Genomic DNA, 18,831 nt, shown 5'->3' with positions numbered 1-18,831 from the left:
ATTCTATCAATGAGATATAGAAAGGGAAATTCCATTTAAAATAACCATGGTCAATATAAACTATTTTGCATTCTACCTGGAAAGACAGCATAGGAACTCTCTAAAGACAATTGGGAAACAATTTTTACACAAATATACATATAAATGAAGAAATAGTAATTATTCATAACTAGTCTGAGCAAAAAGAATAAAAATAAGTTAATCTGCTCATTCAGTACTATACTTACTAATCAAACTACCATAGAATTATTTTATAGAGCTATGAAAAAAATAAAATTCATCTGGAAGAATGTGGGGGACCAAGGAGTTAAATCTCCTTGAACTTTTCCTCCTCTATAGTGTAAGTTCACAAAGAGGACATAGGTGCAGAGAATAGAACAATGTAACCTTGATAAAGATATGGAAGGCAGAGAGAAATCTCTTACCTGGTTACAGAGGCCAGGTTCTAGTCAAAACTATGTTTGTTGACTATTTGATTCCAATTATCAAGTTAAGCTTGGTTCCCACAGTAAAAGAGATAGAATAGGGACTGCTTCTAGCTTAGGGAGAAGCAGCAGCCCAAGAGAGAAGCAGGAGCCAAAAGGAGGAGAGCATGGTTGAATAATGACTGTTAGAAGCCTGCTGGTGACAAGTGTCATTCTTTTTAACCTCATTTGTCAAATCTCACCCCTGGTCTCTGATCCCAGAGACCCCTGTCTATGACACTCCAGACCACATTATATAGTAATAAATCACAGTAGTAATAGATCATGATAGAAGAACAAAAGATCAAGAATATCAACAGAATCTGTGAAAAAATGGGAATGAAGACAGCCTAGTCCTACCACATTTTGGATTATATTGCAAAGTGGTTGTCATTAAAACAATTTAGTATTGACTAAGAAACTAAATGATAGATCAGTGGGGTAGTATACAATATGTGTGGGAAGTCAATAAGAGAATAGATAAAAATCAGAATCCTCTTTTGATCCCTTTTGTGATCCTTGTGATTTCTTATTGAAAAGTATTGTGGCCTTATTGAAAAGCTTTAAGTTCCTAGGAAACCTGAATTTAAGAGGTTAACACTCTTCCCCCTTTGGCCAGGAATGCAGCTGCCTGGTACAGCCGAGGCCAAAACCTTAGCAGGGGCAATTCAACCCTGAGATAATATTCCCCTACTTGAATTTCTGATAAGAACCAGGTCAAAATTCAGCCTTGGCCTTGTTCTATTCTGAAGCCAATGAGACCTTTTGTGTTTTGATATGACATAATTTGTAACTTCTGCTCATCTGCGAAGTTTGGGGGGGTTCTTTTGTGTGAAATGAGTCTTGAAATATATATAATAAACTCCATGCTCTCGGAGACAGAGCTGGAAGCATGAGCTAAAAGACAACTCCTGTGTCTCGTTATTTCCTTATCAACTAAACTGTCCTTATCAGATTATCAGAGATGATAAAGAGATCTCCAGAAATATGTATAAATTTATACAATATTCTATTCTATTTTATTTCTTTAGGCTTGTTTTCTTGTATTCAGTATATTTTTCCATGGTTACATGAGTCATGATTTTTCCCACCCCTCTTCCCTCCTCCTTCCTGAGCTGACAAGCAATTCCACTGGGTTTAACAGGTATCATTGTTCAAACCCTATTTCCATATTATTCACATTTGCAGTAGAGTGACCCTTTAACATCAAAACCCCAATCCTATCCCCATCAGACCATGTGATCAGTCCTATGTTTTTCTTCTGCATTTCTACTCCCACAGTTCTTTCTCTGGTTGTAGAGAGCATCTTTCTCATAAGTCCCTCCGGGTTGTCCTGGGTCATTGCATGCTGCTAGTAGAGAAGTCAGTTACATTTGATCATGCCACAATGTATCCTTATGTATCAGTATCAGAGACTGATACATTGTGGCACCATCAAATATAATGGACTTTTATACAATATACTAAAGGGAATGAACACAATAGATAGAGACAATCCACGTTGATAAAATGTTTATATACACATACATGCATACATACAATTTCATGAAATTAAAAAAGATTTTTTTCACAAACAATATAATGCCACCAAATTTAAAATGTAATCAATATAGTAGTTGACTGACCAGGCAAAACCTTCCTACAATGATTTGTCAGTTGAGGTTTATAGTGGACCCAGTCAGCATTTTTATGTGACTTTCTTCAGATCTTCTTATCAGAGTGCATGAATATAGGTAGTGGATGATTGGAATAATCCAGAATAGGGGTTTGGCAAGCCATGAATGCCTATAGAAGATAGACTTAAAAGATTCACAGAAGAGGATGCTACAGGATTAAAATATAGTAGGGGCCCTGTATCCATGGGGGATTCATTCCAAGATTTACTGTATATTTCTGAAACCTCAGATATAAATGAACCACTGCTGACTCCATATATAATGTGATTTTCTTGTACACACATACATATAATAAAGTTTAATTGATAAATGCCCAATAAGACCTTACCAACATTAAACAGAATAATAATAAAAGTATATAATACATTATCATATAGCAATATCTTTCTGAGGATATGAATGTTCAAAGAGGACTAGGACCTCTGGTGTGGGGTCTTGCTGAACCCTTTTCAGGGGTGTTCATCTGGCATTCAACTCTCCCCTACAGCTCCAAGAAACTATAGCATGCATAGTAGGCTGCATCCTGGTAAAATCATCTTGAAAAATGGGTTATATCAAGTCAAAGATAAACAAGGGACCACAAATCCATTAGTGAGTTGGGGATGGGGTGTATATGACAACTTGCACCTACCAGAATGGGCAGATAAGAACAATTTGTTCCTAAAGCCATTAAGGTGGTTGAAGCAGGCATTGTGGAAAATTTAGACCTTGACCAGATATTGAAGATGCCCAGATCATCCACTACATCCCAGGCTATCACCTGTCATCTTGACTTTTGTCTTGTCCATTGACTTTGATGACTTGTGAAGAGAAACCGAGGCTGACAATTTTGTACATCTCTGTCTCACTTAAATACAATTCATGTACAAGTCAAGACATCATCTCATAATGGCACCAGTCCTCTTTGAAAACAAAGGACCAAAACCAGTAACAATGACATAACTGACTTTTTGAGTCTTCAAAGCAAGACGAATCATATATTAGGCTGGAGGACTTTGCCATATTACAGCTTGCACTCATTTGATGGGTGGTTTGAAACCTGCAAACTTTTTTTTATTTTCTGGAATTTTCCAAATTTTCCAATTTTTTCATTTTCTGCCCACTGTAAACCATGTGTGACTAAATCAGTGGATTTTTGAAACAGTGGCTATGGGAACACTATTGTAATATGCTGAGGGTGGAGGTTGGGAAGGGAAGATGGTATATTAGCTGGAGAAAGTATGATAGCCTGGGAACTTACTGAAGGGATAGAAGGTTTGGAGAACATGGTGAGAGTCAAGTATTGGTTCAGGATATAGAAGGCATGGAGAGAGATGTTATGCAAAGGGGTTATGACCAAATGTCCGAATTCTTAATAATAGAATGAGTACACACGTTTTTGATAGTATGGATATAATAGTCAATGCCAGAATAAACCAGAACTAAATCTGAATCCAAACCAAAAATTGAGGAATCAAAGAAGGTTTCTTGAGTTCTCCAACAAAGGAATATGATTGGCACTGATAGAGACTCCTCAAAGGAACAAAAGAATAAAGCTTAAATAAGTTTCCATTTAAGCAGGCAGTGAATTGGGTAGAGATCTCCAGGACTGGATAAGGCCTGCTGCCACCGGCTTACAGAGTAGCTATAGGGGATATGGTATGCCTTGATTGGACAGAGCCAGTTGCTGGAGCTTTTAACATGAAAGGCTCTTCTTCAGGTTAGCTATCTTATGACTCAACCCTAAAAAATAGGACTCTCATACTGTGTCAGCAGTAAGGAATGTCATTGATATGAGAGGGGGGGTATAATGCAAACAATAGCTGGGCCAAGCTAGATAAACTAGACAAAATGAATCTGCTTTAGTTTTCTCTGCTACCCACTATGACAAGATAATAACAAAAACAACAATAGCTCCTATTTATATAACACCTGCCTTTTGCCAGGTACTGTGCTAAGCATTTTAAAATGATAATCTCATTTGATTCTCATGACAATTGTGGCAGGTAGGGGCCGTAAAAATGAATAAACTGAGGCAAACAGATCCTAAGTGACTTGCCTCGAGGGTCATGAGGCATGAACATTCTCGAATATAGCTGAAGTAGAGTGGAGAAGTCCATTGTGACAGTTGAGAAATGTAGAGAACTGGGAGATTAATGTATTTGTGGGAACTTCAAGATGAAGTCCAATTGTGTAGAGAATGGTGGGAATTGTAGATGAGAGGGAGATTGTGATCCATGTATAGAATTCCTTGCAAAATGAAGAAACATGAACTCCGATATCAACTATCAGGATCTTTAATGGTTGATCAGTTCTGATAATGATCCTCAAAGGAAGAGAAATTGCTGAGTGATAGTGGCAAAGGTATTTTATGGAAGGGGCAAGGAGGAGGAGTGTTTAAACTTTCTTTCCAGGGCTGGTGTTTCGTGGGGGATATAAGCAGAGATGGATCAGATTTTGAAAGAATGACCATATGTTGACTGTCTTCTGGGAGAAATCATGTCCCTGCTAGAAATACTAAGATTATGAGAGAGAAGGCTCATACGAATGGAGTTTGTTAATTATGAAGCAGGAATTCTAGAGGTTACAGTGAAATGGGCAGGCATATCTCAAGTAGGACATTGTGCATGAGAAATGTGGAAGAGAAATGACTGGACAAACTGGGGAAGATAATCTTTTTTACTCAGTTGCTGTCGATTTCATTCTGATCTGGACTGAGAGAGCAATAACATTTTGGTGTGCCATGAGGAGAGTTTGGGCACTAAAGGCCATTTTTACTTTGTAGTCTTCCTATAACTTTTTTTTTTAAGATTACAGACTTTAATCAACTATAATAAATCAATGCTTATTACAATATAAAAATTCTGATCCTTCATGCATCAAATTACATAAATTGGATAGGTGTCACATTATACAATATTTAAATATATGAGTTTTGTACCTTCAAAAATGTGTATAAGTTACTAGTATTTTTAATAAGACAAGTATTTTCTCTTCTGTTATAAATAATGTTTATATCTTTTGCATACCTGCTGAATATACACAACATTCTAAGACCTGCAGCAACTTTTCGTAGTTCAAAATACAAAACATCTGGAAGGTTCTACATGAATAAGCCCAAATGTATTATTTGTAACAGATTTCAATTCCACATAAGAGTAAATTCTTTGACATAGAAAACAAATGAAATAAATGATGTCAACTCTAGTTTAATGCTTGAAGAGCTTCTACACATCTTACTAAATGCATGTGAAAACCCTTCATATGCAGATTAGTTAAGGTGCTATCTATTGCATATTAAATACTTCCAATGATTACATCTGGATTATTAAAGTTATAAATCCATTAAAATGGAGTTTACAATGGAAGTGCTGACAGACCTTTAAATCTAGTATCATGAACTCGCAATGCCATAATCGTTCACCTCTTATTTCAAAGAGAGTAAGTGAATCAACATGCTTTTAAAGTTCATCTTAACACACACAACTTACACCTACCATATCTACAAGATGTATGACTACATGAACATCAAAAAGTTTCAGTGTGATTTACAAATCCAAGATTGGCTCTTTCTTAAAATGTGTAGAAGAAAATAAAACCTCTGGTAAAACAGTTACTGTATTTATATTAAAGAGAGCAGTTCATTTTCTTTAAGATCCTCCAAGTCAAAGAAAATGTATTTTCCTTTGGGGAGTTAAGAAGGGTTCAGGAAGTACATGTGAAGAAAGCATGTCATTCACTAATGAACTTAGTTTTACTTAGGTTTTCATTCAAGAAATCTTTTTTAAAACAAGACAACGTTTTCACAGCTGGAAAATTACAACTAGATTTTGATTTCCCACCAAAAGCAATAGATGTAGTTATGGATAATCTATCGATAATGCTAATGCTAATTCATTCATGCATGCAAAGGTGACCTCAAAAAAAGCTCAATATAAAATATAGCAGCAAAAAGCAATATCTAAATGTTATACATTCTTCACAAATGCATAATAAGTTACCATTTTATTTAAAACTCTAAGATATGACCCTGGTATTTGTCCCATTAATGAGAGTTAAAATAATTACCTGTAGGCAAATATTTTCATTATTATTATCATCACTAAATTGGACTTAATACTGAAATGAAATCTGTACACATAGAAGTGATTTTATAAAATTAAAAAGTTTCTAAATTTATATAATAAAAGTTTCTCAGCTTTTAACAGGTTTGAGATATACTGTGTAAATGGTTTTATAATTAAAAGATCAATTAAATACTTTTGAGCTCATAGATGTGTTTCAGCCCAAAGAAGAAAAAAAAAGTGTTTATACAAGTATCATACTTTCTGTTAAACTCATGAATTTTACCCTCATTTCTAAACTACTGACCTAAAAAAAGGCATAATCAAGGGTCTAGAAATTGAAGACAGTTTTGTTTCTACTTTCAACCAGGGCTAGATTTGTAAACAAAATGTGAAGAGTAATTTTTTCTTTCTTTTAATTAGATTGATTATAATGTAATTATAATGAAAATAACATCCAGTTCTAAGTTATATATAAGTGATAGTAACCAATAATTTGAAATTGTTTCAGGTAGAACTAAGTGCAATTAAAACAAAGTTTTAATATAATACTCATTTTGGCTTAAAAAGAAAATGAATAGCTTATTGATTTTATATTATTGGTTCTTGATTCTTTATGCAGGGAAATATCTTCCCCTTTAAAATAGATTTGATTGTATCACATTTCTTAATATGAAATATGTGGGTACCTATTGCAAAAATAAACATATTATATAAAAGTATATTTGGCCAGAGTACACTAAAATATCTGAGAATCTTCATGGGAAAAATTAGCAATTCCCAACCTTACATTTTGATCTTTTAAAAAAAGATTTAAGAAATGCTTTTTTAAATCTAAGTGAATCATATTGTTATAAACCATAACCTTTGGCACCAGATTCAAAAATTTGTTATCAAGATCTCAAATTAAAAAAAAAAACACACAATGGTATTTGAGGTATATTCACTGTAGATTCTAAACACTAAAAAGTAAGTTTGAAAAAAAACTGGCAATATCAATTTCCAATTTCTATTTTCCTAATTTTTGAAAATGAACTAAACAATACTTAGGAAAATTATTTCAGAATTTTAAAATGATATTCTCTTAGAAGAAATAAGTCAATACTGTGAATAAAGGACCAGATCCTTTGGATAAGTACACTCAATATTCTCTGACCCCAAATACGAAAATGATCCAAAAAGTAATTCTGAATATTGTACTACTAACTTTTTTTTAAACCCTTGCCTTCTAACTTAGAACCAAGAATGGTAAGGGCTAGGCAATGGGGATCAAGTGACTTGCCCAGGGTCACACAGCTAGGAAGTGTCTGAGGTCAGATTTGAACCCAGGACCTCCTGCCTCTAGGTCTGACTCTCAATCCACTGAGCTACCCAGCTGCCCCCCACTCCTATAAGACTTTGTAATAATGGAAAGGAGCAGAATCCAAGAATGAAGTTAGGGACCAAATTTCTAGTGCTCGCTCTGTTCCTAGAATGAGATTAGTGTTAAAAACCACCCTGAGCCTCAACATTGTCATTCTTAAGAGGAGGTTGTTGTACCTGCTTATCTCAATTGCTTTCAATGTGATCTAAGGAACCAACTGAATTTTCTATGCTCAAAGTCAGGTTCCCAAAGTGTCCTAGGCATTGTTCTCTGAAATATCCAGGAGGAAAGCCACATTTAGCTAATACCTTCATCTTGGGTTAATCTGCCATCGAGGCAAGGTTTGTCACAGATCAATCCCAGGGAATCTAGCCTTAAGTATTCTTTTTCTGACAAGGATAGTTCATGGCCCAAAGCCTGATGGTCAAGATCAGAAAAGCTTGTGCGTATGCTTGGGCCACATGTTTCTCTAATGTTGGTTTCTCTAACCCATGATCTTAATTCCATTATTTTCAGACATCTCACATATAAAACCTCAGATTTTCCTCTCAACAGACACAATATTCACACTTATGAACCTCATACAAACAACAGATAGAATGTTAGACAGAAAGATGTCACAGAGTTTTCAAATAGAGAGAAATAGTTTATGTAACTACTTTTTAACCTTTATGGGAAGCATCATCATTGAATTCATCTGATGTTTTCCTTCTGATGAACTTCAGTGTGTTACTTTCTCCCTATCATGTACCAGACAGGTCACAAAAGGCAAATATACTTATTGTGTCTATACTTTATATTTCCCCATGTCTGATCCCATATTAGACAAGGTGAAAATCCCAGGAAATCAACTTCCCTCAGGAAGCGTCAATTCTACCAACACTTACAAGGGGCAGATTTTTGTTATTAGGACCTTCAACTCTGAACAACTTATTTTAAAGGAAAGGTCTCCGTGTTCCCCAGGTGGGGGATATTTCCTTGAGCTAAGAGGGAGATCATTGGAGACACCTGAGTGGGGCAATAAAGTATAAAATCCCATGAAATGCTAGCGCCTTTCCCAACTTCCCATTTTGTATTGAGGTCAGAAGTCTTGCTCTGCCATTTGTTACGATGGAAGCCTTTCTGAGGTTGGGAGTGCTGTGCCTTTTAGTTTGCCTGAGCTGGGCGGATGATGAACCGGGTAAATGAGTGAATTTCAATTCCTTGTTATTTGACTCTGTCTTAAATGAGGTCTTCCTTATTCAGGTGTTAGTAACCAGGCGTAGAACTTAGTTTTCTGTGAATTGTAACAGTCAGATAACAAACATATTTAAAAATGTTATTTCCTTAACTCAAGCTGTTTTATTTGTTTTCTTATAGCCATGAGGAAGAGTATAATTTGCCAAACGGCATGGAAGATGTCCTTTGCTATCTTCCTCATTCAGATTTTTTTTTTTAGAGCTGTTCCTCTCCTGGATAATATTCCTTGATATTCTGCAACCCACCATTTCCCAGAAAGAAGCACTTGATTCTTATGACTTCATGTATTTTGCCACCAGGGCTGAATTCCCTCTTTATATTTCTAAGCCTTTCTTCTAATTTAAGGCCACATTCATTGTTTCCAGTAGATGACTGGATCCTTCCATTTAGTTGTCTGCTTGCCCTTTTCAGGACTTGCCTGAAGCCAGTCCATTAATGTTTCTCTTTCTCTTCTCTTTAAAAACAAGTCCCTTTCCTGAACTCTCCAGCTTCTTCACTAATCTCACCACTCTTCTTTGAAATCTTGGGCTCTTCACTTAATTTTCTCTTTCTGATGTCTAATTGGTCAATGCTTATTGATGCCTTACTTGAAGTTTTTTTCTTCTTACTTTTTTAATAAATTGCCTGCTGCCTAGTCTCTGAGCATGTGCATTCAGTACTGTATTTATCTCAGTTATTTCATCATTTTTCCAACTCCTCTATCTTTCTCCACTTTCCCATTCTTTGAATTCATTCTTTTCCAGGAAAACCTGCTTTTTATCACTTCGTTCTCTAGCCTCAAGATGTTAGACACATGCTAATTGCCCACTAATGATGTGTGAGCTCTTCACTCTGGTGATTTCTAACCTTTATTCTTTTTCTGCCTTGCCTGGTTTCTTAAATAAATACCTCCTAAATTGGGTATTGGACTTTTTCTCTTAGCTGATCCAGGCCAACTCTTTATCTCTAGCTACCCAATATCTGGCACAAAGTAGGGTAAATAAGGGCTTCTTTGATGCTGGTTGCCTGTTCCTTGAAAGGATACCTGACAAGTATCTCTTTCCAAGTAATCTCCCTTTCAAACAGCAAGTGAATTTTTAACAAAAGAAAAAAAACCAACCAATCACTCAAAATTTATAGTCTTACCAAATCCCCACATTTTATGTCCAAAAATATGTCTTTCTCCATTTTAAGTCCAGCTTTCTTTGGGGAGGTGAATGGCACAATTCATCTTCATTCTTTTTTTTTTAATCATGACTAGTTATTGCATTGATTGGCATTCTAAAGTCTTTCTTAGTCATTTTTCTCTAGAATATTATTGTAGAATTTTTCTCTTGCTCCTGAAGTACTTCACTCTGATTCAGCTCTCACAGAGGTCTTTTCTTTGGCAAATCCTTTTGGTTCTCTCTATTTGAAGGGAACCTTGTGCTCCTGACACTAGCAATATGGACAACAGAATCATCCAGCTATGGTTCCCACCTTCTTGGAGATGTTATTAAGATGTAGCTGACTAAACACACATAAGGATGAGTGGTAGATAGAATCCAGTTGTGTCATTTGTCCAATAGTGCCCTACAGCCCTATGTTTCTGCTAGAGAGATTTAGTAGCAATATGAACCTAGACCTGTATTACTTTAGCTTGCTGAAGCTTAGTTTCTTTGGGAAAATAGGAATAATTTATAAAATATTTCATTAAAATGTTTATTTTTTATTACTAAACCATCTCTTCTCCTCAGAAAACCATTCTTAGTAACAAAGAAAGCTGGAAGTGGTGATAAAGCAGTTCAATGTTACATAGCCCAACAGAAATTTCAAATCTCACAAACTGATCTTTGAGCCTAAACTTGACTGGGAAAATGGGTGTGATGAGAGCACCTGCCTCTCAAGTTTCTTAGGACAAAGTGAGATCATGTTGGTAAAACTGGCTATCAGCTCTGTGGCACTACATAATTGAGACCTGAAATTATCATGACTGTGAACCTGTCTTTCTTTGGTTGCTTCTTGCTTTCCTCTACAAAATCCTGCTTCTTTGGCTTTAGTCTCTTCTCAGGGCCATTGGTTAGAAGCAGTCTTTGGCACATGGCGGGTACAAATTAAGTGTCTATTGATTTGCTGGTTTCAGTGAAAGCTAGACCCAAATGGTTCTTTGGTCTTTCCCCAGTGACTGTGGACTGTACTCTTCTCATGTTTCGGGTGTCAGTGAAAAAAAATTTGTTTGGTGCTACCAGCAATTTGACTGCTGAAGAACTGATGCTTGGGACAGGTTGTCGAGTTAATGGAGAGAAGCCGGATATATTTGAGCTACACTATTCTGTTTCAGAGTGTGGGATTCAGTTTGAGGTAAGAGCTGGCCACAAAAGCCAGTTTTTCCTGAATATTCTCTGATTCCATAATATAGTAAAGAACAATATAACCTGAGTTTCCTACTAAGCCACTATGTAATTAAAGCCAAAAGGGTCAGTCTGGGAAGGATATGGACCAATTTCCTGCCATTTTCACTGAGCAGCTCTTGCAGCTCTTGGCAGATGGGTTTTTTGACAAGGTTATCTCCTTCCAAAAATGGGCTGAGGGAGATTAATTTGGGGGTGGGGTTCTGAACTTGAAAGTGTATCAGATAGAATGCCAGCCCTGGATTCACAAAATCTAAGTTTAAATTTAGCCTCAAACTCTATGTGATGACTCATGCTGGGAAAGTAATTCAATGTCTTCATGCTTGTTCCCTACTTCTGTAAGATGGGAATGATAATAGCATCTATCAAATGACATACTTTATAAATCTTATCCCTTTTACTAAGAAAACTAAGCCTTCATAAAGTTAAGTAATTCAGGCTCACAAAGCTTACTAAATCTTTATAGTAGAAAGAGCATTGTAGGGCAATGGTAGGCAATTTCTTTTTTTTTGAGAATCAAATGAGAGAAATGATAATCCAAGGGAAGAATATTGTCTTATACCCCTAGCACTTGGCAGAGTGTGTTGTACTTAGTACGGCTCAATAACTGCTAGGTGACTGCCTGAATTATAAGCAGATTGGGCACCAGCTAAATATAGCTTTATTATTTTACATGAGCACACTTGAAGATCCCTGGCTCTGTGTGTGTTTGCATGTGTTCACTTGTACATCTAGGATGTCCCAGAGTAGAGCTTTTCTTAGCTCTTGTTATTTTTTTTTGGTATTTTGGTTATATTCAGAAATATATTAGATGAGATCTATACCATGCTGATGGTCACCTAAGAGAGAATGCTGATCACTCAGGAAGAATCTCTATTTGGAAAGCTCACTCTGAAATGAAAGCTGAATTTGGCTATTGATAATTTCTTTAAGCCTCTCTATTACCAACCTTAAAATGTGGCTTCCTGTTATCAAACATACTACTAAACCTGATGGTCAAGCTTTGGATCCACAGTCCTGACCAGATCATGGCTTGATCCCAGGCTACCCTGGATGCCCTGGATGCTCCTAATAACTTAAGAGTAAATTGTTCATTAGGAGTGGAGGGACTTCATCTCGAGAGTGAGAGGTTTCAGAGGCTGCTCCTCTGACTCAAAACATTTTTTCTATTGCCTTCACTATGTGAGTTAAGGACTTTTCAGTTGGGATGTTTTACTTCATTTTCTTTTATTCCCCAAGTATTAAGCCCTGATTATTACATGCCTGTCATGGTTCTGGAGACATAAAGGCAAATATGTATAGTTCTAATCTTTTAAGCATATTTTTATAGAAAATATGATATGGGGGACATACAGATCAGGGAGTCTTTTGATAGGAGCAGAGGTGTTTTGAAAAAAGCCAAGGATTCTATGAAGAGGGAGATTTTCTAGGCTTTGGGGACAGCCTATACAAATACAATTAGTGGACAAGAAGTGGGCTATTAAGGATGGAGTCATAAAACCTAGGAAGGAAAAGAATCAACAATAAACTTGGATGTAGTGACACTCCTTTGGTGAAAGGGAACTAGACAAGTGGTTTACAAGTTAGGGGAAAATATTTTTATTTGATCCTTTAAGCAAGAGGGAGCTATTGGACCTTCTTGAATATTGGAGGGGTGTGGTCAGAGCCATTGTTTCAGCATTTCCATTTGCCAACTGTGAGAAGAGAAGCATGAATCTGGGTAAGACAAAAGATAGTTTGCAGCAGTCTGGGCAGGGATTGGAACAGGACCTTGACTAGGTTGTTTGAGTGGCATAGAAGGGACAGATGGATGATGTCCTCAGAGGTTCATTAATATTTGACAGGACAGAAGGCAACAGTAAATCTCCAAAAGACAGGAAGTTTCTAGTCTATATGTTCCAAAAGAGGGTGATGCCTTTAATAGGAAGAGAGAATTAGGACGAAGGATGGCCTCCTGGGAAATCCAGGTGTTCTATTTTGGAATGTGGAATTGGATAGGATGGTACCATAGAGACAGATAAAAGGAATTTGGTAAGGTGGATCTAGAGGGCAGGAGAGGGTTAAGAACAGGCAACTTAGACACTAGAAGCAGCTGTACTGAGAAGGCTAAACTCATGTGAACTGCTATAGTGAGAGTTTGGAGAGAAGATCAGTCTCAGTTTTGGATTATAATCATATGAAGACGATCTTTCAAAGGAGACTGAGGAGCATTAGCTGGACAGTAGAAGGAGAAGCAGACAAAGGCAGCACCTTGAAGAGCCAGGTAGGAAACCTTATTTTGTCAACTGGGTCAAACATACTACAGAGATAGATCAGGAAGGCCTGAGGAAGTGAGTTGAGTACATTTGGTAACAGCATTAATAACATTAGAGAAACATCAGTGCTGAGTGAGTGGTAGGGTAGATGCCAGACTTCAAGGAGTTGTGAAGGGAGGAGGAAATGAGAACAATGGGTTTTATTGCCAGTGAAAGGAATGAGACCCAGTTTGTCTTGCAGGGGATGTTTGAATGAAGTGGAGACTTTTTAGGGCTGGAGGAATTCTAGATTATTTGATAAAGGGGCAAAGAGATCATAGAGTAAGGATGAAAGTAGATTATGGAGAAAGAAGGTGGCATATCACACACAAGGTAAATTTGGGAGGAGTTGGCATCAAGGGTATAAGAAATAACATTTTGTAATCATTTCATCTAAATGGTGTCTCTGTTTTAGGCTTTTGAAACATATGTGGTCTATAAAGCTAAACTCTATTATACCCCAACATGTGCTGTTTTTGGTGGTGAGCCATGTGAATTCCCCTTGTCCTGCAGAGTGTTTAGGTAAGTAATATAGCTAGGGCCTCTGTTAATGTTTAATGTCAAGATAGTTAAGGTGGATTTTTAGTAGTGTGAGTAGACTTCGTTATCCTTTTTGCTTATTAGTTAATATTTTGCTATTAATCTTTGATAAAGATTAATAATAATCTTTAATAAAGATTAATAATAAATTAATACACTGACAGTGTAGAGTCAAGATGAAGTCACAAAAGTCCTGGATTTGAAGGCAGAAATAGGCAGATTTGGGAAAGAAAAATCTATTTCACTAGTTATATGAGGGCGTACTTTACTTCCATTGTCCTTTTTTCTCGGTCTCAATTCAGCAAGGATTTATTAAATTCTGATGTACAAGATGTTCTGTCTACTGGAAATAGGGAAAAAACCCTCCAAAAGATGACCTGTAGTCCACTTGGAAAGATGTTCCAGGCCATTGCTATTTCTCAAATTAAAGGACCTCTGATATTCTAGTCAACAGTATCAAGAGTGATGCCTGATATTCATTGTCCAGCTTTGACATCCATGAGGACAAATTTTAGGCTTAGAACTGGAATAGAGCTTTGAAGGAAAGATGGAATCATTCAAAGATAAATGGAACATGACCACATGTTCCAAATATGCAATAGCCCTTTGGAGTTCAAAGCCCTTTCAAGCTTAACCTCAACCCATTTTTCAGCCTTTATTATAAATTATTTCCCAATCAAGTAGAGCAGAAATTCTTGCTGGTCCTTCTCCTGTATCCTCTTGGCTCCATGACTCTGCCAGGAGCATACTTCTTCAATTATGCTCTTTGAAAGCTTTAATTTCCTTCAAAGTTCTGTTTAATTGCCTCTATCTATAGGAAGTGTCACTAGAGACCTCCAGTCTTACAAAAAATACTTCTTACAAAGTTCACATAAGCTTTTCAATATGCGTGTGGTATATGGGTAAAAACAAAATGTTTGAACTCAAATGGTTCATTTCCCTCTTTATTTTGATCCCCAGGACATTGTATATAGTAGTCTCTTTATGTATTATCCTTGGTTGAACAAACTCTTGAGAAATTAATTTTCCTATGTTTAGGACCATAAAATCATCAAAGAAAGATGAGGAGCCTGTTCCTGTTCTGCCACCCCGGGAAGGCAAAGCAACAGGTGCCCTGAGAATGCAGGCTAGTGTACCTGGCCCTTCCTATTGGAATGATGAACTCCGTGAAGCCCTGGGAAAAACAGGGCACAGATCCTCTTCAGAACAAAAGACTGACTCATGGTAAGGAGACTTGGTATCATCTATTTAAATAGATGGAAAACTGACTCATGGCAGTTGGCTCCATAGCTTTTGACCTCAAGGAACCTTGTAAGCCCATTTAAGGGTTGGGAGAAAAGAGGCAGTTTGGCATAGAGGGTAAAAGTTTTGACTCTGAACCTAGGGAGACCTGAGTTCAAGCCTTATCTCTCTTGTTTGTTGGTTCTATCATCCTGGGCAAGCTATTTACCTTCCCCAGATTCTGAACAACTCCCTCTACAAGTTGGAGAGCAGGAGGTTCTAACTTAATGTTGGTTGCAATCTCCCTATGGAAGAGTTTCCTGTGTTAATGAAATAACTGGCTGTATCCTCAACTTCAAGACAAGAGAGATATATAAAGATCCAGGGACTATTATGTAGAATGGTCATATGCAAGAGGAGAAAACTTACAGGAGAAAGGAAGGTTAATCCCATTATGGGTATAAAGTTTGGCTCAGTGGGTGGGGGTGGCATGTTTTTCCCTATGGGCAATGAGATGGGGTAAATATTTCTTTCTCTTGACTCAGGAAGAGGCGTTTCTAATTCCCCCTTTTCTCTTAGGAGCCGGTTCTCTGTCCCTGTCTTCACTCTGAGTTCTGTACTTTGCCACTTTTTTTGTCATGGAGATATTGTACCATCTGCATCCTAAGATATTATCAAGGAGGCAGCCACAAGACAGCCAGTGCCACAAGCGTGTGAGCCTCACAATTCTGGTTCCAACCTCTGGGGAGTTGGCATTGTTTATGGTTGCTTTGGTGAGATCTTCACTGTTTTTAAAATTCATAGAAAAATAAACATGCCCAATTCTGTCCTTATTTTATGATCTCTGTACACAAGGGGGCTATGTGGGTTTTAAATGTAGATTTATTAGGATATGTTTATATTAAGCATAATAATGTCCATATACACGGATTTCATGTATGTTAAAATTATTTGCTAATTTAATAAATTGCATATATCTCATCTAATTTGTGTCTAGCTTGTGCTAATGATTGACAGAAAGCATGGGAAATATTTATGATAAAAATATGGATTGTTATTTTTTGTCCCTGAGAAACAAAATAAGAGTACACTTTCCTGACTCCCAGCACACCAGGTGAAAATAAGTAACATCCTTATTAGTGTCTAGCCTGTGTTTAATGAGATGTGGAAGGAGCAGCTATGTGTAATAGCAACTGTATTTGGTGCCAGGCTGGGAATCTTTTCTTTCTCTGCTTGGGGAAGCCCAAGAGACTGCCTATAAAGGACTTGTGAAGCAAAGGACATTTGGGAGTCTCAATGGAAAGCTCAACTGTGCCCATACTTTTTTTTTAAACCCTTGTACTTCGATGTATTTTCTCATAGGTGGAAGAGTGGTAAGGGTGGGCAATGGGGGTCAAGTGACTTGCCCAGGGTCACACAGCTGGGAAGTGGCTGAGGCCGGGTTTGAACCTAGGACCTCCTGTCTCTAGGCCTGACTCTCACTCCACTGAGCTACCCAACTGCCCCCTGCCCATACTTTTTATTCTGTGGCTCTGCAGCAAAAATAACGTTTTTTTTCCTCCCCTCTCCTTATAGTCTTAAATTATTAAGAAAATGATGAGGTAGATATGAGGGACATGTCCCCGGTGTGCCCAAAAGATATCTCCCAAGCAGAGCAGTTTTCCTTTATCATCAGGAAAAAAGCAAATTAAACTTTTAAGTTCTTGTTTTATTACCTCTATTGTATTTGGAAGTGGTTTCTGCCTCTGTGTAATGCAGGAATGCAATTTGGAAACTCTAGGGAAAGGAAAAGGGGCCTCTGAGTATCTGGGAAATCCTTAGGATTCCAATCAGTCTTCACCATGAAATCACAAGCAATTTGTATATCGCTCTCTCTCTCTGAAAGGTTACTTTGGCTCTCATTTTTTACTCTGTTATACTTCTGTCTACTCAGATTGGCAGACTTGGAGAAACCAGATGGGAAGGGATATGGATATGGACTTGCTCCATTTTATGGATCTCTTTTGGAGAAGCTCAAGAACTAGAAAAACTCAGGGATACACCTATTTTGCAATCCCAGTAGCTCTTGGTCAGTGGATATGATCTCTTTTCCTCTAGACTTTGGAAGCTTTACTTTATGTTGATGAGTTGCTCTGTAGGCAAATTTTTTTTTCTAAAACAGATGGGTTGCATTTCATTATAGGGAGAGTGGACTTGAAATTTAGCTAGTTCCTTTACTAAACAGGTGATTGACTGGATTCACTAAATAAAGCTATTTTAGTCTCATTGCGCATTGTCTGTTTTGCCCAGGCTATTCCACTATTCAGATTTTTACTATGGTTTTTATGACCTAAGTTCAAATTCCTTCCTTTCCACATTAGGGCCTTTCAACATTATTTTTATAGTTTCCTATTTTGGTCTTCTACTTTTCTTCAAGTGCTCTCTACTCTAGTCACCAGGAAGAGTCCATTACTTCTGAATGTTCCACTTTACTTTCCCTTAGTACACCATGTATCCTTTCAATTTAAGCATATTTTAAGCACTTGTTATGGGCCATATATTGAATATTGTTTCTGTTATCTTTATCAGGATTTAATTGAGCTGGGCACTGAACATTCCAAAGTTGACTACAGAAAGTTTTAATTTTATTGTTAGCAATAATATTCTAATACTCCACTCTATATTTTCTCTAAGATGGTTAATATATCATAATAATTGACATCTAATGCATAGTTTAGTTATTGGTTTTAACTATAAATCATGGATAGTTATATATCTAATGGATTATATGTAATGAATTGTTTTATAATAAATGATATGAAAGCATTAAATGCATTTTAAGCTTTCCTTTACCAAGAAGATGAATAAATAAATGAAATCCATTAATAATATTCCTAATTAATGACAACAGTTACAAACTTTATTAGCATGGAGATATGAGGCTCAGATGAATTCCTCCACATTTTCTCTAGTCCTTTTATTCTGTTTTCATTCCTTCATTCCCTTCCAATTCACTGCCCTCTAATGCTTTTCAAATATTAAGAAAGAATGTAGTACTATTTCTAGGGCAGAATTCCTCTTTCTCTTTCTTCTTCCTCTCTTTACAAACCTCTCTGACTTTTTTTTTAACATAATTCTGTGACCTTCTGCTATGAGTCTGTTCTCTCTTGGGAATCCATTATGTCCTCTTCCCCATCAGATTTTGTTTAATTTCCTATCTCTTGCAATATTTATTCTGAGATGTTTGTACTTTTTTAGATATACTGGTTGTCATCTTATCTTCTGTTTCATATTTTCCCAAACTATCTGCTAATGCTCAAATTTATTACTAGCATTTTCTTTGTCTTAAGATATTTGGTAATTTCAGTTCCCCCCCCCCCCCTTATATTCCTTTTTTACTTCCTTTTTTATTCTTTCCCCTTTTGTGAATTTCCCAGGGCTTTGCCTTAACATTGTCTTCTTATGTTAGGTAATATGCTTTTTCTGTTCTTGCCTTAAGTAACTTCTGTGGAGAACAACACTTTCCCCAGATACATGATCCTCCATTTTCCTTCAGTCCTTATGTTTTTTCTGTTTTTTGCTTCTCTGGCTGAATGTCCCTCTTAACATAAGTTGCTACTGTAAGTAGAGCATACTTCTCATA

The 18,831-nt window shown here is 36.8% G+C and overlaps 1 pseudogene; it reads left to right on the top strand.

The window, feature by feature from the left end:
• Positions 1-18,831, top strand: part of LOC123252741 — a 380,070-nt pseudogene that overhangs the window by 160,803 nt on the left and 200,436 nt on the right.

The sequence above is a fragment of the Gracilinanus agilis genome, chromosome 6, assembly GCF_016433145.1.
Source record: "Gracilinanus agilis isolate LMUSP501 chromosome 6, AgileGrace, whole genome shotgun sequence".
NCBI classification, from domain to species: domain Eukaryota; kingdom Metazoa; phylum Chordata; class Mammalia; order Didelphimorphia; family Didelphidae; genus Gracilinanus; species Gracilinanus agilis.
The sequence above is the reverse complement of the archived record's forward strand: the minus strand, read 5'-3'. Positions and strand labels throughout refer to the sequence as shown.